Below are 21,349 nucleotides of genomic sequence, written 5' to 3'. Positions count from 1 at the left end.
CTGAAGTTCCTAACCGATTGGTTAAGCCGGCCGATCGAACAGCCCGTTCGATCGATCGACCTGAAAGGTAAGTACACTTCAGTGTTCTCAAATACTACAACGAAAACTTCAAAAGTTCAAACCATCATACACAAACACATCTGAGGAAGAAACAATCCACTCGAATGGGCCAGCCGATCGAGCCTACCGGCCGATCGAACAGGACTGTTCAAACGGACTTTCAAGCCGGTCGAACAGCCCGTTCGATCGAACCTGCTGTTCGATCGACCAGGCTATTCGATACATTTTACACTGTTTGCATTTCCGCGTTACTCATCATTATGCTATCGAACTATTCAGGCTAACCCTACTCTCAGCGCTCCCTTCAATCCATATTCAACCACTGTGAGTATACTCGAACCCTTTTTGCTTTAGCACTTTTGGGTGTTACATACGTTACCTATCAAAATCACAATCGAACACACTATTCAAACTATTTGAACGCTAACCGATTGCATGTATTACGTGACTAAATGTATGCTTGTTGTTATGTTTACACGTGGAATGTTGTCTACCTGCCTTAGCAACGTAGTACTATAGTTTGGACTCAGCACCCGTTCACACGGGGGTTGTTAAGGACAATTACTTACATGGATTACGGTGGTAATCATGTATTGCGAACTGTCTCGGACACTCAACCCGCAGTCGTTGGTATCGATAGGTCCATGTCGATAATTAACATGCATCATTTCCCTCTGTGTACGTGTTGGTTATGCGTAAACTATTCGAACTCTATATGCTATTATCAAACCTGTATGCTCACCTTTACATTTTGTGTATTGACTTTATTTTAACGTATGTGACAGGTGTCTAGGATATTTGCTTGCTAGGGAAGTGAAGCTAGAATAAATCTCTAGAGGCCTCCAATAAATAGTTGTCTGTCAAGAACAAGCTGCTAGTGCATAGTTGTCTTTAGGAGCATTTGAACAATATTTATGCTTAATTTGAATCTGAGTTGTCGGAACAGGATTAGTTGTTTGGATGTTACTTGTAATAACTTGTTATTTATTCGGGATACGGTATGGGACGTATCACTTTGAACTGAATTTGTATTAATAGTTGTTGTGGAAACTTCTGGACAATCTGTTTCGCTCAGTGTCGCGCCCCGATGATTCCGCCATCGGTTGGGGTGTGACAGATTGGTATCAGAGCCATAACTATAGGGAATTAGGTAAGACACGACCTAGTCCGGGTCGCTGTCATAGAGACCTAGACTATAGTTAGGAACCAACAGACCAAGTTTATGTGCCTTATTCTGCAATCCTTCGCTATCACTGCACTCGAATTTTCAATAAAAGTTAAGCAATTTGGTCGGGAATAGGTGTGAAAACCGCAAACTCTCGACTAAATTTCCTGACTAATGATGATTTTATCCATTTACTCATGCTTATCCTGATGTTTTCACTAACATACGAGGAGAATTATACCAAATCAGGAGTGAAAACCCCTTTTTGATGAAAATTCTCCTTAGATTTTCCCAAAAAAAAAACAAGGAAGAAATTGCTAAGCCAGGGGTGAGCCCCTAACCTTGGCAATTGATTCCAGACATGTTTTCATCTCACCAAAGCTTCGACGGACTCCAACGACCTGAACTCACAAGTATGACCTGGAGGACGCGTGTGGAATGCCCAAGAATCGAGGCAGAAACACGACCCTCGAAGTCGAAAGTGACGACAAGTCCAATGTGAATAGTCGAATCGCTTTGGGTAGTTGATGTCTAGTAGCCGCAGACGATCCAATTTCCGATTTTTGGTATTTTGACTCGTTGATTTAATATATTTATGTGTGCTTTATCTGTTTACGTGTTTACATTTTGGATATTATTTTGATTTTGCTGCCATTTCAATCAACACACACGACTCGCATTGCTATTCTATCTCAATTCGATATCCAATTACGATCTAGACAGGTGTTATGCTATGCTATGACTAAGGTAGACTATATTATACGATGCTATCTAGTATGCTATACGCGATCGCTATACGAACGACACGCGAGCTTTGAAGGATAGGTTTCTGTTTTCTGACTGCTTCTGTGATTAAGTGGTTACGTGCTTTTGTGTTTATGTGACTCTGTGCTCTATGTGCCTACGTGCTTATGTGCTTCTGTGCTTACATGTATCTGTGGTTATGTGCCTATGTGTTTATGTGATACATGTTTCGACGTGTTCCTGAGCTTTAGTTAGTAGTAGACGTGTGAGGTGAGATTCGATTTTGATGTGTCTGAGACCTACAACAATGTCTGATGCAGACCATGTCGTCATCCGGACACCGAACCCCACTTACTCGCCAAGAAAAGAGAGACAGACGTCTTGCTGCTATCATCGCCAAACAAGTAGCAAAAGCTGTGAGCGATGTTTACGAAAATGTCAGCAAATCATCTGAGGAGTCGAGAACTGAAGCTCCCAAAGATGCTGCCAAGACTGTTTTCAGCTTCAAACAGTTCAAGGCATGCGGACCAAAGGAATTCACCGGAGAAGATGGCCCCACCGCTATGTTTCAATGGTTTGATTCCATCGAAGTCACCCTGCGCCAAAGCGGCTGTCCTGAGAATCTCCGCACACTCAATGCTACGGGCGTCTTCCAGTCCCGTGCTCTAGACTGGTGGACGGCCGAACGAAAGAGCGCGGAAATGATGCAGCTTACGAGCTGACATGGAAAGAGCTGAAAGCCATTATGATGGACGAATTCTGCCCTCCCCATGAACGCCAAAAGCTGGAGGACGAGTTTTGGAACATTAAGCAGAAGGATGGAGACAACGCTGCCCTGACTGCTCGCTTTAAATAGCTTAGCATCATATGTCCCGATCAAGTCAAGACCCCAGATCAAACCATCAAGAAGTACATTCGAGCTCTACCCGATTGTGTAGCCGATTTTGTTCATGCCACCAAGCCTGCAACGATTGAAGAGACTTACCTACTCGCCGCTGAGATCAATAACAAGCGAGTGAAGTCTGGTTTTTGGGATAAGCAAACCAAGTCTCTGCACCAAGCCACCGCAACACCCACCGACTCATCTGCTCAACCCTCCAAGTCATCAAGAAGAAGAAAGAAGAACAACAACAACAACAGCGCCAGCAACAAGAGCTGTGCTGCCGCAACAACTGCCGCTCCTCTCCAAGCCGTACCAGCTCAGCAGCAACAGCACCACCGCTCTGCTCCAGTGATCAATGCACCGCCAGCGAAGCGTGCATACACAGGCCCTCACCCGCTCTGCCCGACATGCTCGTATCACCATCCAGTGGGTCTAGCCTGTCGTTTTTGCGCTCACTGCAACCATTACGGCCATTTCACTGCGAACTGTCGCATTGGTCCCCGTCAAGCCCCAGTTCAAGCCACAGTCAATCAAGCTCTGCTCCCCGCCCCGCAAGGCCAACAAGCAGCTCAAGCACCTGCAGTCAATGCTCGAGTCTGCTTTGCATGTGGTGACCCTAACCACTTTGCAAACAGGTGCCCGAACAGGGTGGTTAAGCAAGAACCCCAGCAGCCACAGCAGCAACAACAGCAGCCTCAACAACAACAGCAAGCAGCCCATGCCCGAACCTTCAACATCAATGCCCGTCAGGCTCAGGCGGATAACAACGTGGTTAATGGTACGTTCCTTGTGAATGGTATTTATGCATCATGTTTGTTTGATACTGGAGCCGATAACTGCTTTGTGTCGTTTGAATTCGAGAAGCTCCTTAGTCGTAAGCGCTCTTATCTGTCCTCGTCATTCGAAGTCGAAGTCGCTACAGGAAGAACTGTCGCAGTTAACTCTGTTCTTCGTGATTGTACTCTCGAGCTCAACAATCACATCTTTCCAATCGACCTTATTCCGATGCAACTCGGAAGTTTTGATATCATACTAGGCATGGACTTTCTTCATGAAAACCATGCTGAAGTTGTGTGCTTTGAAAAGATGATTCGATTCTTGCTCGCAAATGGTGATCTTCTATGTGTATACGGTGAAACAGCGTCAAAGGGTCTCAAGCTTATGTCGTGTATTCAAGCCAGCAAGTATCTCCGCAAGGAATACCGAGCCTTCTTGGCCAACATTGTAGTAGCGGAGAAGGGAAAGAAAAAGAAAGTTGAAGTCAAAGATGTTCCAGTGGTCCGTGAGTTTCCTCAGGTGTTCCCTGACGATCTCCCCGGACTACCGCCAAGTCGTGATATCGACTTTCGTATTGACCTCATTCCTGGAGCTAACCCTGTTGCAAAAGCTCCGTATCGACTCGCTCCATCCGAAATGCGGGAACTCTCGAACCAACTCCAGGAATTACTCGAAAAAGGCTTTATTCGCCCAAGCACCTCTCCTTGGGGCGTGCCAGTTCTTTTCGTCAAAAAGAAGGACGGGTCGTTCTGGATGTGCATCGATTATAGGGAATTGAATAAGCTAACCATTAAGAATCGATACCCTTTGCCTCGAATCGACGACTTATTTGATCAGCTGCAAGGTGCCAAGTGTTTCTCGAAGATTGATCTACGTTCAGGCTATCATCAATTGCGGATTCAAGAGGAAGACATCCCCAAAACCGCTTTCCGAACCCGTTATGGCCACTATGAGTTCGTTGTTATGCCTTTTGGTTTAACTAACGCACCCGCGGTCTTTATGGATCTGATGAATCGCATGTGTAAGCCCTTCTTAGACCGTTTCGTCATCGTGTTCATTGACGATGTCTTGATCTATTCCAAATCGAAAGCCGAACACGCGCAACATCTACGTTTGGTTCTCGAGTTACTTCAGGGGAACCAACTCTACGCCAAGTTCTCCAAGTGTGAATTCTGGTTAGAGGAGGTTCAGTTTCTGGGTCACATCGTGAATAGTCAGGGAATACACGTCGATCCCGCGAAGATTGAAGCCGTTAAAAGTTGGATTACGCCTAAGAACCCGTCTGAAGTTCGTTCTTTTCTCGGACTAGCGGGCTATTATCGACGATTTATTGAAGGATTCTCCAAAATCGCTGTGCCGCTTCCCGCTCTTACTCATAAAGATAAGCCTTTTGTGTGGGGAACCACACAAGAATCTGCCTTTCAAACTCTTAAGCATATGCTGTGCAACGCTCCGATTCTTACGCTGCCTGACGGAAGCAACGATTTCATTGTCTACTGTGATGCTTCCAACCTTGGTCTTGGTTGTGTCCTCATGCAGCGAGACAAGGTTATAGCTTACGCATCTCGACAGCTCAAGATCTACGAGAAGAACTATACAACCCATGACCTCGAGCTAGGCGCGGTTGTCTTTGCATTAAAGATTTGGCGACACTACGTGTATGGCACTAAGTGTACAATCTACACTGATCACAGGAGTTTACAACATATCTTCAATCAAAGGGAACTTAATATGCGTCAACGCCGATGGGTAGAACTCCTTAACGATTACGACTGTGAGATTCGTTATCACCCAGGTAAGGCGAATGTTGTTGCCGACGCGCTCAGCAGAAAGAGTTACGTGCTCAGTACCCGAAACATTCAAGCCCAGCACAACCTCGAAGCTCTTATTCGCGAAGCTCAACATGCTTGCTTTAATGAGCGTACATTGAAGAGAGAGAGAGGATCTACCACGATGGAGCTCAGTTAGTAAGCAAATCAGATGGGATATTCTACTATCTGGACCGAATTTGGATCCCTAAACGGACCGATTTGCGAAAGATTATCATGAATGAAGCCCACAAATCCCGATACTCCATTCATCCCGGTGCTGACAAGATGTACCAAGATCTTCGTTATAAGTACTGGTGGCCGGGCATGAAACGGGATATCGCCCTCTACGTTGGAAGTTGCTTAACTTGTGCAAGAGTCAAGGCTGAACATCAAAGACCTTCTGGCTTACTCGAACAACCATCGATACCTATATGGAAGTGGGAGAGTATAGCTATGGATTTCATAACGAAACTCCCGCCCACGCCTTCAGGTCACGACAGTATTTGGGTTATAGTTGATCGTCTAACCAAATCAGCCCACTTTTTGCCAATACGAGAAGACTACAAGGTGGAACGACTAGCCCAGATCTACATCGACGAGATCATTTGTAATCATGGTACGCCTCGCGACATCATCTCTGACCGTGATGCTCGGTTTTGTCACACCCCGAAATATTAGAGCATGGCGTGACTGGACTGGTATCTTCATTACACAGCGAAAGCAAATAAGCTAAGACTTCTAGAAATATAACGCCTGCTAAGTACTTGAATTCCCATGGGTTCTCCTATTCCAACCATTCCATAGTTTTGAAAAATGCAACCTGAGAAAGAACATGCGAAAAAGTCAACATAAAGTTGAGCGAGTTCATAGTTTGTTTTAAAAAGATTTTAAACAACTCTTTTTGTGTACCGGTTTAAAAGCTGTGGAGAAATTTAGTAAAATCAGTTTCTTGGCATGTTATATGAAAACTATGGGTCTAGCCCACAAGAGTATTTGTGCATTGCATGAGAGAGAATGGGCCAAGCCCAAAAGAGTATTTGTAAGCAGGACCAACACGTCCTCTTACTTGTACATAAGTTGAAAACATTATCAAAGTTTGTAAATACATGTATTACGAGTTTGCGTCAAATGAATATTAAAAACATTTGAAAGTTATAGTGTTGTAAGTTGGTATGTAAAGCGTCTATGAACATGTTGATCATTAATGTTTCGCGAGGACATTAATATATGCGACGACATAGGAGGTACTCAACCCGCGTAGGCAATTTAAGTGTCGAACTCTCGATGCTGGACACAACAGCACTCTAAGTGGTCACCCATGGACCGTGAGTGGGGCTCGCCCGTACCCATTAGATCTAACCTTTGTTCCTTGGTCCTCAAAAGGATTAATGGCACCTCAGTTACAGCCTATGCTCACATGGTCTAAGAGTTCATTCCATAACTTAATCATACCTAAGTTTGTCATGTATTTCCCCCTGAAAGTTGTAAACCGAAACATTGAAAGAAAAGGGGGACATGATCTCATTGAGTTGTCTCGTTTTTCGTACGCAGGCCAACCCAGTCTTGTTGTTGTAACTAGGACATTCTCGTCACTAGTCATGAAAATCATGCATGTTTGCGAAAATACACATTTGTTTTGTAAAACCGGTATGTTTAATATAAACCTTTCGTAAACCTTTCGAGTTCGTTGAAATTCATTTCCAACATGGTTTTTAAAGATGTGTTTTCGTTCATCGAAATAGTGTTTTCTTTTGCAAAAACTTGCATGTCTTTCCACCCCCGAAAACATTTATAAAAATGTAAAACCGTAAAAAGTGGGGGTTATGAACTCACCTTGACATTCCTGTGCAAAGCTAGCCTAGCGTATTTCTGTAGTGTCGTTCCAAGAACATGAATTAGCTAGCGTGCAACTATGACATTCCTACGAAGGAATACTTATAAGTTTTCTAATAAAACAACGTAGTTAAATTACGTGTCCGAGCTCTACCGAGTCGTTAACTAAACGACTCTAAGGTAGTGTTATCGTGACTTAGCTTAACCAATCTATGGTTGTTTGATCCCGTTTATAATCGGGGTAAAACTAAGTCTCGAGATCGACTTAGTTTTCGAGTGTTATAAGATTTATACTTATTTTTATGTATATAATCAAACATATATACGCGAAGTTGTGATAGTCATCGCGATAGAAGGCGTAGATGAAATGGTATGTATGCAAAATGTCGTAAGTGATTCGGTAATATACCGTTGTAATTTTCGTAGGATGGAAGAAAATAAATATATATACATATATGTATATTCGAAAACTTGACGTTTGAAACGTATGTAACAAACATATTCATTTTAGAAGAATTCGGATTCTAGACGATTGAAAGAAATGTTAATAATTATATTTATATTGTATGGTTTCCGAATATGAAACATTTGAAATAAGAATTCCGAATTTCCAACGTTTGAAATAAATATATCATTACATGTATTTTATAAAATACACGGCGTAACAACGTTTAAAATAAACATAAATCGTTATATTTATTTTTATGAAAGTACTCGAAGGTATAGATGCCAAAATAAATGTAGATAATTATGTTTATCTAAAACAAAACGTCGGGTTTCGTTAAGTTGTAACTCGCGTGTTTTCAAAATATTATAATTTCAGTTAATAAGTTATAAAACGTCACTAAAATATATACGCTTTTATATTTATTTTATAAGAAACTTAGACTTCGATAAGTGTCGTTGTTAAGAATTAAACGTGTTTTATAATTCGGGTTTTTAACGAAAATCGGGCAGAGTTTCCTCTGTTTTTGGAATAACCCGACCATAAAAAGTTGTCGTATTTATCAAAGTTCAACAATAATTCGATCACTTCAAACAATATATACTTAAATTTTATAAAATACGACAAAATAAAATGTAACTAATCAATCGATTCGGGTCGAGCTCGGTCGCGTATAACTATAATAAAATCTAGTCTAACAATGATAACTCGGTTCGATTAAATTCGTTACTGGTCTTCTGGTGACTGATCCTTGACTGAGTTGACCGTCTATTGACCCGAGTTGACTCGGGTGTTGACCAAGTCAACCGGGTTTGACCCGAAACGCAGCTGAGTTGACTCGAACACGACTGAGTCGCGAAACCCGAAACAATTCAACTCGAATTCTGACCCGATCTGCTGCAAACCCGAACCAAACTTGAACCAAGTAAGAATCTGAGCAAGAAAACTAAGCCGAATCTCGAACCTGAAGTCACCCGAATAAAACCTGAATCACTTACCGGACATCCTCATCTTCAAGATTCAGCTTGTCAGAGGAAGCAGGTCCGCCGCCGCTCACGGCAGCGCTGCCGTCATCGCCTCGTCATCCTTCAGACCTCTCTCTCTCTCGTCTCACTTTCTCATTCGAGCCGCCACCCGACACCACCCCCACGCCGCCGTCGGGCCTCCACTGCCGCTGCCGACCGGCGATGGCTCTAGTTATGTCACACACCACCTCCTCGGTTCCTCTCTCTCTCTCTATCTCTCTCAATCTCTCGTTCACACTCGCCTTCTGATCTTGTCGCCGCCACTGTTACATGCCGGAAAACCAGCTCCATCGCCACCCACGGCGTCGCCGATCATCATCTCTCTCTCTCTCTCTCACTGACTCTCTACCTCAACCGTCAAGCACCGCCACCAAGTGTGGTGGTCGGCTGGCCTTCCAAGTGAGAGGAATGTGAGGGTTTTGGAAGGATAGTGATGGGGGTTTCTTTGATCTGCGTCGTGTGAGAGGGAGAGATGAGGGATTTTTGTAGGTAATTTGAGAATGAGGTGTGAAATCTGATTTGGAGATAAGTGGATTAGGGTTTCTACAAAAGAAGATGAAGGAGAAGAAAGGAGCAGGTGATGTGCGTGTTTTGATCTGAGGTTTGAAGTTTTCTTTTTTTTTCAGTTGATGATAAGGTTCACTACAAATATATATCTAGGGTTTCCTTGTGGGCTTGGGCCCAAGGCCCACAAGCCCACTTCCCGTGTTATAAGTGGCCCGCTCGTATCTTTAGAGTCCGTTAACGCACAAGAGTGTCGTAAAATGTCGTAGATTAAAATTTTAGTATTAAACGCGAAATTTTAGGGTCGACAGTCGATGTATGCGCGTTTGTTCGTCGATAACGGTAAAAAAATCACGTAAAACAGGTCGTTGCTGTTTTTAATCTGTTTTTCGATCCGGTTCCGACTACGGATGTAAAAATTTAATTACGGAGCTAAAATATATCGTAAAAAAATTTAATATGGTCAGCATTGTCAGTATTTCGTACGGTTTCATTTCTTTATCGTTTAATATTCACGGTTTCTCCGCAGATCGCCATACACGCGCTGTAAAGTCGATTAGGCGTTCCTAGACACTCCAAGGGCCTAGCTGAGTTTATTTACGTCTTAAATGATGTTTACTATCGTCCTAAAAATTTGTTAATTGCGTACTTGGAGGCCGTTAAGTACCGGTTGTCACATTCTCCCCCTGTTGCAGAAATTTGGTCCTCGAAATTTAGTCTATGTTATCTCCTCGGAGTTGTGTTGTTCCTAGGTAAGTCCGAATAATACCAAAGTGAATGACCGCGTAATCGAATCAAGACTTATTTGAATTACATGGGTGTAAAGACATTCTGCATCAATAAGAACCTGACGGTTCAACGAAGTTTGTTCCAGAATTCGAGGTCAAGTGAACGAGATGTTGTGATACTATCAACAATGTGACTATGTTTACTTGGTTCAACAAAAGAGGAAATTCAACCAATGGAATTCCAAATGAACGTTCACAAACTGCAAATCAATTTTTGAAACAATAGAATTTACTACCAATCGGAAACTTGCATTGGTAGTTGTATGATTAAAACTTGAATCAATAAGCTCAAATGGATAGTATCATGAAATGATTTGTCAACTATTGAACCAACAAATGAATAAGATGAAATCAACGTGTTCTCATTGTTGAGTTGCAAGGATACACCGAAATGAAATACAACCGAACCTGGTGTATCATCGTCTTAATACATAGTTGCATTAAGACTATTTGAGTGATTAGTCAAACAAAGAGCATATATAGTTTCGCATGAAACGGTTGATCGTGATTAGCGCAAGCTACAAGTTTATACCGATGCCACAAGGTGTCGTAGTGAATGAATCAATTCAATAATAGCGGTGATCGAACAAGTATCACCTGTGTTTCATATGAAATGCTCGATCATGATTAGCCCAAACTACAAGTTCATACGGACACCACAAGGTGTCGTAGTGAATTAAATAATTCAATAATAGCGGTGATCGAACAAGTATCACCCGTGTTTTGCATGAAACGCTCGGCACCAACACCACAAGATGTCGTAGTGAGTTGAAATAATTCAACAATAGCGGTGATCGAACAAGTATCACCGGTGTTTTCGAAATCAAGTGAGAAGTTCAACGAAGTAAATCTGAATATTTAACAAACAATTCTCATAGAATTTTCAACTGAAAATGAAATAAATAAACAATGTTTTCGAGCGAAGATGAAAAGCAATGAATACCACAAAATGTTCGCTCGATGGTGAAAGAACCGTTACGAGGCACACCGGAATATTTAACACAAACTTGTGTACCATTATCTTAACACACAATTGTGTTAGGATTGCTTTAATATAATAAATCAATAAAGCGGATTTAATATCAATAAACAAATAAATAAATAATTAAATCCGTACATGAGGTGAGCAACGAGATTAGCGCAAGCTTCAAACTTGTGAAAAACGCCACCACAAGGTGATCGTGATCAAAGAAACGATTCAACGAAGTCGAAGACCAAACAAGCATGTTATGGTTCAAAGCAAATGAAGTGCTTGTTGGGATTATTTCGAATATGATGGCCTCAATCCATCATATTGAACCTCGAATTGAATGTATATTACGAGCAAGTTCAATCAATTGAACTTGGGTTAAGCGTAATCCAACAACGATTACATGTATCAACAAGAATGTTTTGCCATGGTTACAACGAAAAGCCATGTATGTAGTTTGAAAAGAAAGGAGTTTCAACGAGTTTCGTTGACTCGATATCAAAGAGTCAACATTATGCAATAATGTGGTTTAGCTAGATCATAATGCAAGGAGTGAAGATAGCGAAATAATATTTGAACTTGATAAAGCAACAATTTCAAGTGAAGCCACATGCGTAACAAACTACGCATGTGTAACATATGAATTCGTCAAGAATGAAGCAAATGAGTATTCGCTATAAAGAAAATTTTCGTGATGCAATGATCATTAGGGGAGTAGAAATACGAAAATCTGCTCGTTATATGCAAAAAGTCAGAATTTCAACAAAAGAAATTTAAGGACTTTACCTGGAAGTTCACGTGATGATTAGTTGTTAAGTGACATTACCATGGAATGTCGAACATTGAGTAAAAGTCAGAATTTCAACAAAAGAAATTTAAGGACTTTATCTGGAAGTTCACGTGATGATTAGTTGTTAAGTGACATTACCATGGAATGTCGAACATTGCGTATTCGCCATTAATGAAGTAGGGGGAATGCGAAGACACGTGACTTCTTGTGCAGCACCAATAGTTGCGAGTCTCTTTAGACTAAGTATCGATCGTTGTGAAATCTTGTTTAAACGTACCTCAGCGTGACTCGTGTCATTTGCAGGATCACGTGGCAAAGTACTGCATTTCAGTTGTTATCGTGCACAATCATGTTTTCCAAAGGCCTTTCCTCGAAAGTCGTGCGTGATACACTTCAACGTTCGCTGACGTATAGTTTAAGTTTCATGTATACCTATGCTGTAGCGTTTCGTTCTGCGTAGAATGTGGTGTGCTCCGACATCCGTTGACGTATAATTAAGTTTCATGTATTCTTGTGCACTAGTGTTTCGTTCCATGTAGGTTACCTGCTCGGGTAAGTAAGATAGCATAGCGACATAATATAATGGTGTTTGCCCGAATTAATAGTCGTAGTTCTTACGTAATGACCTTTAATGGATTTTGACATAATTTCTCCAAAGGTCCTGGATGCATGTTATCAAAACTCTGAAGGTTTTTCTTACTGTATGTAATCGTTTCGTGTATCGTGTATCAAACGCAACTCTTGTGCATGTTTAAAATCAAAACAGTTGTCTCACTGCTTTTGGCAACGGTTGGAACCCATATTCGAGTCTTAGGTGTTCTGTATGCGTTTAATTCTTGATATCTAAGTCCCCAGAGGAAAGTAAGGTTAAAGCCTAGGTATCTCCACAGAAACCTAATTCGCTGAAACCTATAGCTCTGATACCAATCTGTCACACCCCGAAATATCAGAGCATGGCGTGACTGGACTGGTATCTTCATTACACAACGGAAGCAAATAAGCTAAGACTTCTAGAAATATAACACCTGCTAAGTACTCGAATTCCCATGGGTTCTCCTATTCCAACCATTCCATAGTTTTGAAAAATGCAACCTGAGAAAGAACATGCGAAAAAGTCAACATAAAGTTGAGCGAGTTCATAGTTTGTTTTAAAAAGATTTTAAACAACTCTTTTTGTGTACCGGTTTAAAAGCTGTGGAGAAATTTAGTAAAATCAGTTTCTTGGCATGTTATATGAAAACTTTGGGTCTAGCCCAGAAGAGTATTTGTGCATTGCATGAGAGAGAATGGGCCGAGCCCAAAAGAGTATTTGTAAGCAGGACCAACACGTCCTCTTACTTGTACATAAGTTGAAAACATTATCAAAGTTTGTAAATACATGTATTACGAGTTTGCGTCAAATGACATAGGAGGTACTCAACCCGCGTAGGCAATTTAAGTGTCGAACTCTCGACGCTGGACATAACAGCACTCTAAGTGGTCACCCATGGACCGTGAGTGGGGCTCGCCCGTACCCATTAGATCTAACCTTTGTTCCTTGGTCCTCAAAAGGATTAATGGCACCTCAGTTACAGCCTATGCTCACATGATCTACGAGTTCATTCCATAACTTAATCATACCTAAGTTTGACATGTATTTCCCCCTGAAAGTTGTAAACCGAAACATTGAAAGAAAAGGGGGACATGATCTCACTGAGTTGTCTCGTTTTTCGTACGCAGGCCAACCCAGTCTCGTTGTTGTAACTAGGACATTCTCGTCACTAGTCATGAAAATCATGCATGTTTGCGAAAATACACGTTTGTTTTGTAAAACCGGTATGTTTAGTATAAACCTTTCGTAAACCTTTCGAGTTCGTTGAAATTCATTTCCAACATAGTTTTTAAAGATGTGTTTTCGTTCATCGAAATAGTGTTTTCTTTTGCAAAAACTTGCATGTCTTTCCACCCCCGAAAACATTTATAAAAATGTAAAACCGTAAAAAGTGGGGGTTATGAACTCACCTTGACATTCATGTGCAAAGCTAGCCTAGCGTATTTCTGTAGTGTCGTTCCAAGAACATGAATTAGCTAGCGTGCAACTATGATATCCCTACGAAGGAATACTTATAAGTTTTCTAATAAAACAACGTAGTTAAATTTCGTGTCCGAGCTCTACCGAGTCGTTAACTAAACGACTCTAAGGTAGTATTATCGTGACTTAGCTTAACCAATCTATGGTTGTTTGATCCCATTTATAATCGGGGTAAAACTAAGTCTCGAGATCGACTTAGTTTTCGAGTGTTATAAGATTTATACTTATTTTTATGTATATAATCAAACATATATACGCGAAGTTGTGATAGTCATCGCGATAGAAGGCGTAGATGAAATGGTATGTATGCAAAATGTCGTAAGTGATTCGGTAATATACCGTTGTAATTTTCGTAGAATGGAAGAAAATAAATATATATATACATTTATGTATATTCGAAAACTTGACGTTTGAAACGTATGTAACAAACATATTCATTTTAGAAGAATTCGGATTCTAGACGATTGAAAGAAATATTAACAATTATATTTATATTGTATGGTTTCCGAATATGAAACATTTGAAATAAGAATTCCGAATTTCCAACGTTTGAAATAAATATATCATTACATGTATTTTATAAAATACACGGCGTAACAACGTTTAAAATAAACATAAATCGTTATATTTATTTTTATGAAAGCACTCGAAGGTATAGATGCCAAAATAAATGTAGATAATTATGTTTATCTAAAACAAAACGATGGGTTTCGTTAAGTTGTAACTCGCGTGTTTTCAAAATATTATAATTTCAGTTTATAAGTTATAAAACGTCACTAAAATATATACGCTTTTATATTTATTTTATAAGAAACTTAGACTTCGATAAGTGTCGTTGTTAAGAATTAAACGTGTTTTATAATTCGGGTTTTTAACGAAAATCGGGCAGATTTTCCTCTGTTTTTGGAATAACCCGACAATAAAAAGTTGTCGTATTTATCAAAGTTCAACAATAATTCGATCACTTCAAACAATATATACTTAAATTTTATAAAATACGACAAAATAAAATGTAACTAATCAATCGATTCGGGTCGAGCTCGGTCGCGTATAACTATAATAAAATCTAGTCTAACAATGATAACTCGGTTCGATTAAATTCGTTACCGGTCTTCTGGTGACTGATCCTTGACTGAGTTGACCGTCGGTTGACCCGAGTTGACTCGGGTGTTGACCAAGTCAACCGGGTTTGACCCGAAACGCAGCTGAGTTGACTCGAACACGACTGAGTCGCGAAACCAGAAACAATCCAACTCGAATTCTGACCCGATCTGCTGCAAACCCGAACCAAACTTGAACCAAGTAAGAATCTGAGCAAGAAAACTAAGCCGAATCTCGAACCTGAAGTCACCCGAATAAAACCTGAATCACTTACCGGACATCCTCATCTTCAAGATTCAGCTTGTCAGAGGAAGCAGGTCTGCCGCCGCTCACGGCGGTGTTGCCGTCGTCGCCTCATCGTCCTTCAGACCTCTCTCTCTCTCTCGTCTCACTTTCTCACTCGAGCCGCCACCCGACACCACCCCCACGCCGCCGTCGGGCCTCCACTGCCGCTGCCGACCGGCGATGGCTCTGGTTCTGTCACACACCACCTCCTCGGTTCCTCTCTCTCTCTCTCTCTCAATCTCTCGTTCACACTCGCTTTCTGATCTTGTTGCCGCCACTGTTACATGCCGGAAAACCAGCTCCATCGCCACCCACGGCGCCGCCGATCATCATCTCTCTCTCTCTCTCTCTCTCGCTGACTCTCTACCTCAACCGTCGAGCACCGCCACCAAGTGTGGTGGTCGGCTGGCCTTCCAAGTGAGAGGAATGTGAGGGTTTTGGAAGGATAGTGATGGGGGTTTCTTTGATCTGTGTCGTGTGAGAGGGAGAGATTAGGGATTTTTATAGGTAATTTGAGAAGGAGGTGTGAAATCTGATTTGGAGATAAGTGGATTAGGGTTTCTACAAAAGAAGATGAAGGAGAAGAAAGGAGCAGGTGATGTGCGTGTTTTGATCTGAGGTTTGAAGTTTTCTTTTATTTTCAGTTGATGATAAGGTTCACTACAAATATATATCTATGGTTTCCTTGTGGGCTTGGGCCCACGGCCCACAAGCCCACTTCCCGTGTTATAAGTGGCCCGCTCTTATCTTTAGAGTCCGTTAACGCACACGAGTGTCGTAAAATGTCGTAGATTAAAATTTTAGTATTAAACGCGAAATTTTAGGGTCGACAGTCGATGTATGCGCGTTTGTTCGTCGATAACGGTAAAAAAAATCACGTAAAACAGGTCGTTGCCGTTTTTAATATGTTTTTCGATCCGGTTCCGACTACGGATGTAAAAATTTAATTACGGAGCTAAAATATATCGTAAAAAAAAATTTAATATGGTCAGCATTGTCAGTATTTCGTACGGTTTCGTTTCTTTATCGTTTAATATTCACGGTTTCTCCGCAGATCGCCATACACGCGCTGTAAAGTCGATTAGGCGTTCCTAGACACTCCAAGGGCCTAGCTGAGTTTATTTACGTCTTAAACGATGTTTACTATCGTCCTAAGCATTTATTAATTGCGTACTTAGAGGCCGTTAAGTACCGGTTGTCACAGGTTTACTTCTCGATTGTGGGAAACTTTTCAAGCGGCTCTTGGTACGTCGCTTAATCTGAGTACTGCATTCCATCCAAAAACCGACGGACAGACTGAAAGAACGATCCGTACTCTTGAAGACATGCTCCAAGCGTGTGTCATAAATTTTGGTGGTAGTTGGAACAAACACCTGCCACTAGTCGAATTCTCGTACAATAACAGCTATCATGCCAGCATTCAAATGGCACCCTTCGATGCCTTATATGGTAGGAGATGTCGGTCGCCTATTGTGTGACACGAGATCGATCATTCGCAACTAACCGGTCCCGAGATTCTACAAGAAACGACTGACAAAATCCACCAGATTCGAGACAACTTGGTGAAAGCTCGGAACAGACAGAAAAGTTATGCCGATAAAAGACGCAAGCCCCTTGAATTTGACGTTGACGACTACGTACTCCTAAAGGTATCCCCTTGGAAGGGTGTAGTTAGATTCGGCAAGAAAGGGAAACTAGCGCCTCGATATGTTGGACCTTTTAAGATTCTGGAAAGGATCGGAAAAGTCGCCTACAGACTCGAACTACCGGAGGAACTCAGTAACGTCCACCCGACTTTCCATGTGTCTAACCTCCGAAAATGCCTTGCTGATCATGATCTAATCGTACCACTCGACGATCTTCAGGTCAACAAAACCATACACTTCGTGGAAAAGCCTGTCGAAATCATGGATCGCCAAACCAAGCAACTCAGGCGCTCACGCATCCCTATCGTGAAAGTCCGATGGGAAGGCAAGCGAGGCGCGGAGTTCACTTGGGAACTCGAAAGCGACATGAAGGCTAAGTACCTGCAGTTGTTTAAATAGATCTGAAGCATCAAATTGGTAAAATGACTCACGGTGATGTGCAGCTTTGAGCCCAATTTCGGGACGAAATTCCCAAAACAAGGGGAGGTGTTGGTGCAGTTGTCTGTCGACTACATCTTCGTTCGAGTCTTAGAGTCTTAGAATAGGATTGATTGTAAATACGAGAAATTATGAGATTGTATAGGTTTTAGATTGTTTGGATCGCTCATAATCCATTAAGGTTAGGGTCGCTCGAATGGTAATCAGCTTGGACCGCTCGAACAGCAACCATGTTGGATCGCTCAAGTGATATTCGGCTGGACCGCTTTTGTGACACCTTATGGACCGCTTATTCGGTAATGTCTTGGACCGCTCGAAGTGACATGTCTGGGCCGCTTATTGGGCCTGTCCAATAAGCGGTCCCTATGCCCTATATATACATGATGAGCGATTCCAGTTGTAACAGTTGGAACAGTTAGAGAAATCGTGCCGAAGCTTTGCCGGTGCGAGATTTGAGCTGTAAACGTTTGATATTAGTAAAACAAGTAGTTAAAGTGATTTGCCTGCTGTTTCTACCTTAGTTTCTTGTTATTCCGCACCTGAAACCAAGGAGAAAGCCTCTGAACGACTCGTTCGGGTCAGAATACGATCCTACAAGTGGTATCAGAGCTCAGGAGGAGGTTCTCTGCAGAAATTAGCCGGATTTCGTCACTTTTTCTTACTTCTACACCTTCTTTTTCTGATTCGAGAAGATTTCACGGTCGAAATTTGCTCAATTTTTCACAGATTGTGCGAAATAGTATCGAGATAAACCCTAGATAGTTTCAGATCAAAACTCAAAGGTTAAGTGGATCAAAATTGGAATTGAAGTTGAACCGCTCGTTCGATCAGCTCTTGGACCGCTTATCCGAACAGTTCTGAACCGCTCATCCGGACGTTATGTGGACCGCTCATTCGATCGGTTGACCTGGTTCGCTCAAAATTTCATTTCTGGACCGCTTATCCGGACCATTGTGAATCGCTCATTCGGTCGAATTGTTCCTGGATCGCTTATTCGAACTGATTTGGACCGCTTATAAGACTGATTGTGGATCGTTTATTTGGATCATTTCCGGATCGCTTATCTGGACCGCTTATTTGGCTCAATTGCTGTTTGGTTCGCTTTTCTGTCACGTTTAGATCGCTTATTCGTCAACAAACACGTGTCAATTTGTTTTGCGAAACATGGCAATGATGTTTGATGAACAGGAGAACTATTATTTCGAAAGATTTAATAACTGGAATAACGGATTTCTAGATGAGGGGTATAGGAAAGTGAGCAAAGATGGATGGGCAAAAAGGTTCAAATATTTTGTGTGTTTGAAAGACGAAACGTTGGATAATCTTAAAGACCGATATAGTGTGTTACTGAATTATATGAAAGATCATGAGATATATCCGTCAAATCTTGAAAAATTGGAGAAATTTGCAGATGCATTACCGATTGAATGGGGTGAATGTTTGAAGAATTTAAGGGAGAACTCAAATTTTTCAAAACTACCTCTAAATCAATTCATCAGCAAACTTAAAGCTCATGAACTTGAAGTTAGAAAGAAAAAGAAAGATTTGATCAAGGTTTTGGAGTATAATGTGCTAGATCTTAGTTCAGATGTGATTGAAGAGATGCACAAAAGGGTTACTAAATGTATCAGCGCAAAACATGTGCTGAAATACGATTTCAAACGAGGTTGTTATATTGATAATAATGGAAATCCTTTTGATTTCGTTAAATTGTTTTGTGCAGGTACATTGATAGCAAAGGAAGAGGAAACTTCAAAAGCTGAAGAATCGGTGGAGAATGAAACAATGTGCTCAACATGTGACAACTTTAAGACAGACAATGACAAACTCGTGAAAGATATGGCAAGTTTGGCATCCGAAGTCAAAAAGTTGAAAGACGAGAAGCACGTTGCTGAAAATCAGATTCTTATTTTAAAAGGAAATTCTGACAAGTTGAAAGCTGAAAATGACAAACTGTTGGTTGATTTTAACAGTTTGACTTTGAAAAATCAAGAATTTGAGGGGCAAGTGAAAATTCTTGAAGATGGGGGAAATGTGTTTAGTGAAAACAACATTGAAAAACAGAAAATGATAAATTCCCATCTTCAGAAAATTGTCGAACTTGAAAAAGAAGGTGAACGCGCTCAAAAGAGAATCAATGAGTTGGTAAAAGAGCTTGAAAACAAACAGAAATCTTCAGAAGAGTTGGATTTCTGGATTAAGCTTGAAAACAAGAATCTGAAAGCGAATGAATCAAAATTTCAGGAACAGATAAAAGTTTTGATAAATGAAAAGTCTGTTCTTGAAAATTTGAAGGTTGAGAATGAAAATTCCATCAAGTCTCATCTTGAGAAAATATCTCAGCTTGAGGAAGAAGCTAAGAATTCCAGGATCAAGATAGATGAACTTGTGAAGAAATTGATCAGTTTTGCGACTAAATCTGACAAGTTGAATATTCCTTGTCCAAAACCGATCAATTCAGTTCCGATAAGTGAAAAGGCTACAAACTTTGATAAAGTCAAAGTCAAAGATTGTGATGAGAAAACTGATGAGGAAAATGAGAAATTTTATTCAGCAGATGAGTCTGAGACAGAGTCTGATGATGAAAATGATAAAAAAGAAAAACAAAAATTGTTTTTAAAGTTGAAAGAAAAATTTCAGAAAACTGTTCTGCAATCAACTGAAAAAGGTGAATGCTCTAAGCAAAAACCTGTGAAGAAGATTGTAGAACAGAAACAAAAATTTAAAAATGAAAGAAAAAACTCATCAGTACGATCATCCAATCAAAAGAAAAAATTACAAAAAATAGAAAATGAAAATTCAAAATTTGTTGTGTGCAGGACGAACCACAGTGCAAAAGTGTCAAAACCAGCACATTTGAGGAAGGAATATCACCAAGCCAGACAATGTTATGATCTGAGCGTTTGGTGTGAAAATGGTAACTGGTACGATAACAGAGTGTGTTACAGCTGCGGATATCACGGACACATTGCTGTTAACTGCCAGTATTGGAGTTATGAGACCAGGAGGTGCTATAATTGCAATATCAAAGGTCACATTGCCAGAGATTGCCCAAGAAGATCGAATGACAGATTGAGGGCTAATTCTCAGAAAATGGCAAAGAAGATTCCAGTCAAAGTCAAGCCCCAGGAACAGAAGGTTCTGAAACCTAAAGTTCAAGAACAATCAATTCAGGAAAAGAAAGTTAAACTTTCACAGGGGCAGAAAGACAGACTGAGGAAAAAGAGAAAGAAAGCGAGAGAATATCTCGAAAAGATTTTGTCCTCGGGTTCACCCGACAGCTCGAAGAAGAGTTCTGATGAATCAACTTCCTCGGCTGCAAAGTCGAGCAAGATGAATTCTTCAGATACAAATCTGAGGACTAAAGAGGATAAGAAGAAGAAGAAAGTGAAGTTTTCAATTCCTGGCGATGAATCTGTTTCTTCGGAAACAAAGGAGCCACATGTCGGCGATGAATTTGACTCATTAAAGTCAGACAAGCCACATTCAGGCAATGATTCTGGAATGGTAAAGCCAGAGGAGCCATGTGTTGAGGTAAAGGTCGAGAATTCTAGTTTAACAATGGATGAGAAAAATTTTCCACCATTGTTGAATAAGAATTCAGAATCACCCAAGGCTGGTCAGGCTTGGGTGAAACTTTTCAAATAGAAAAACCTGACTTGCCGGAGCTCCCAGGTTTGTAAGAGTGGAGCATGAATCGGCATCTTTTTAAATCTTTGTTTGAAGATTTTGCAGGAATTGCCGGAGATCCCAAGACGGTATCGTGGATCATGAATCGGCATCTTTCTTGAATTTTATTCGGTAACGTCAATCATGCAAACGGTAAAGAGGTTTGGTTGTGTTTGTGAATGTTTTACAAGTGGTACAGAGGATTCTGGACTGCATATGGTAAATCAAGGACATTAACTTGTACTTGGATTTTCCTACTTTTGTGTAGAAAACAAGATGAAGAAGTAACCCCGTACCTAAACTGTTTGGTAAACAAACTAAGTTTTCCAGAAAAGTCATTTTGA

This window comes from Helianthus annuus, chromosome 17, assembly GCF_002127325.2.
Source record: "Helianthus annuus cultivar XRQ/B chromosome 17, HanXRQr2.0-SUNRISE, whole genome shotgun sequence".
Lineage (NCBI taxonomy): Eukaryota > Viridiplantae > Streptophyta > Magnoliopsida > Asterales > Asteraceae > Helianthus > Helianthus annuus.
The sequence above is the reverse complement of the archived record's forward strand: the minus strand, read 5'-3'. Positions refer to the sequence as shown.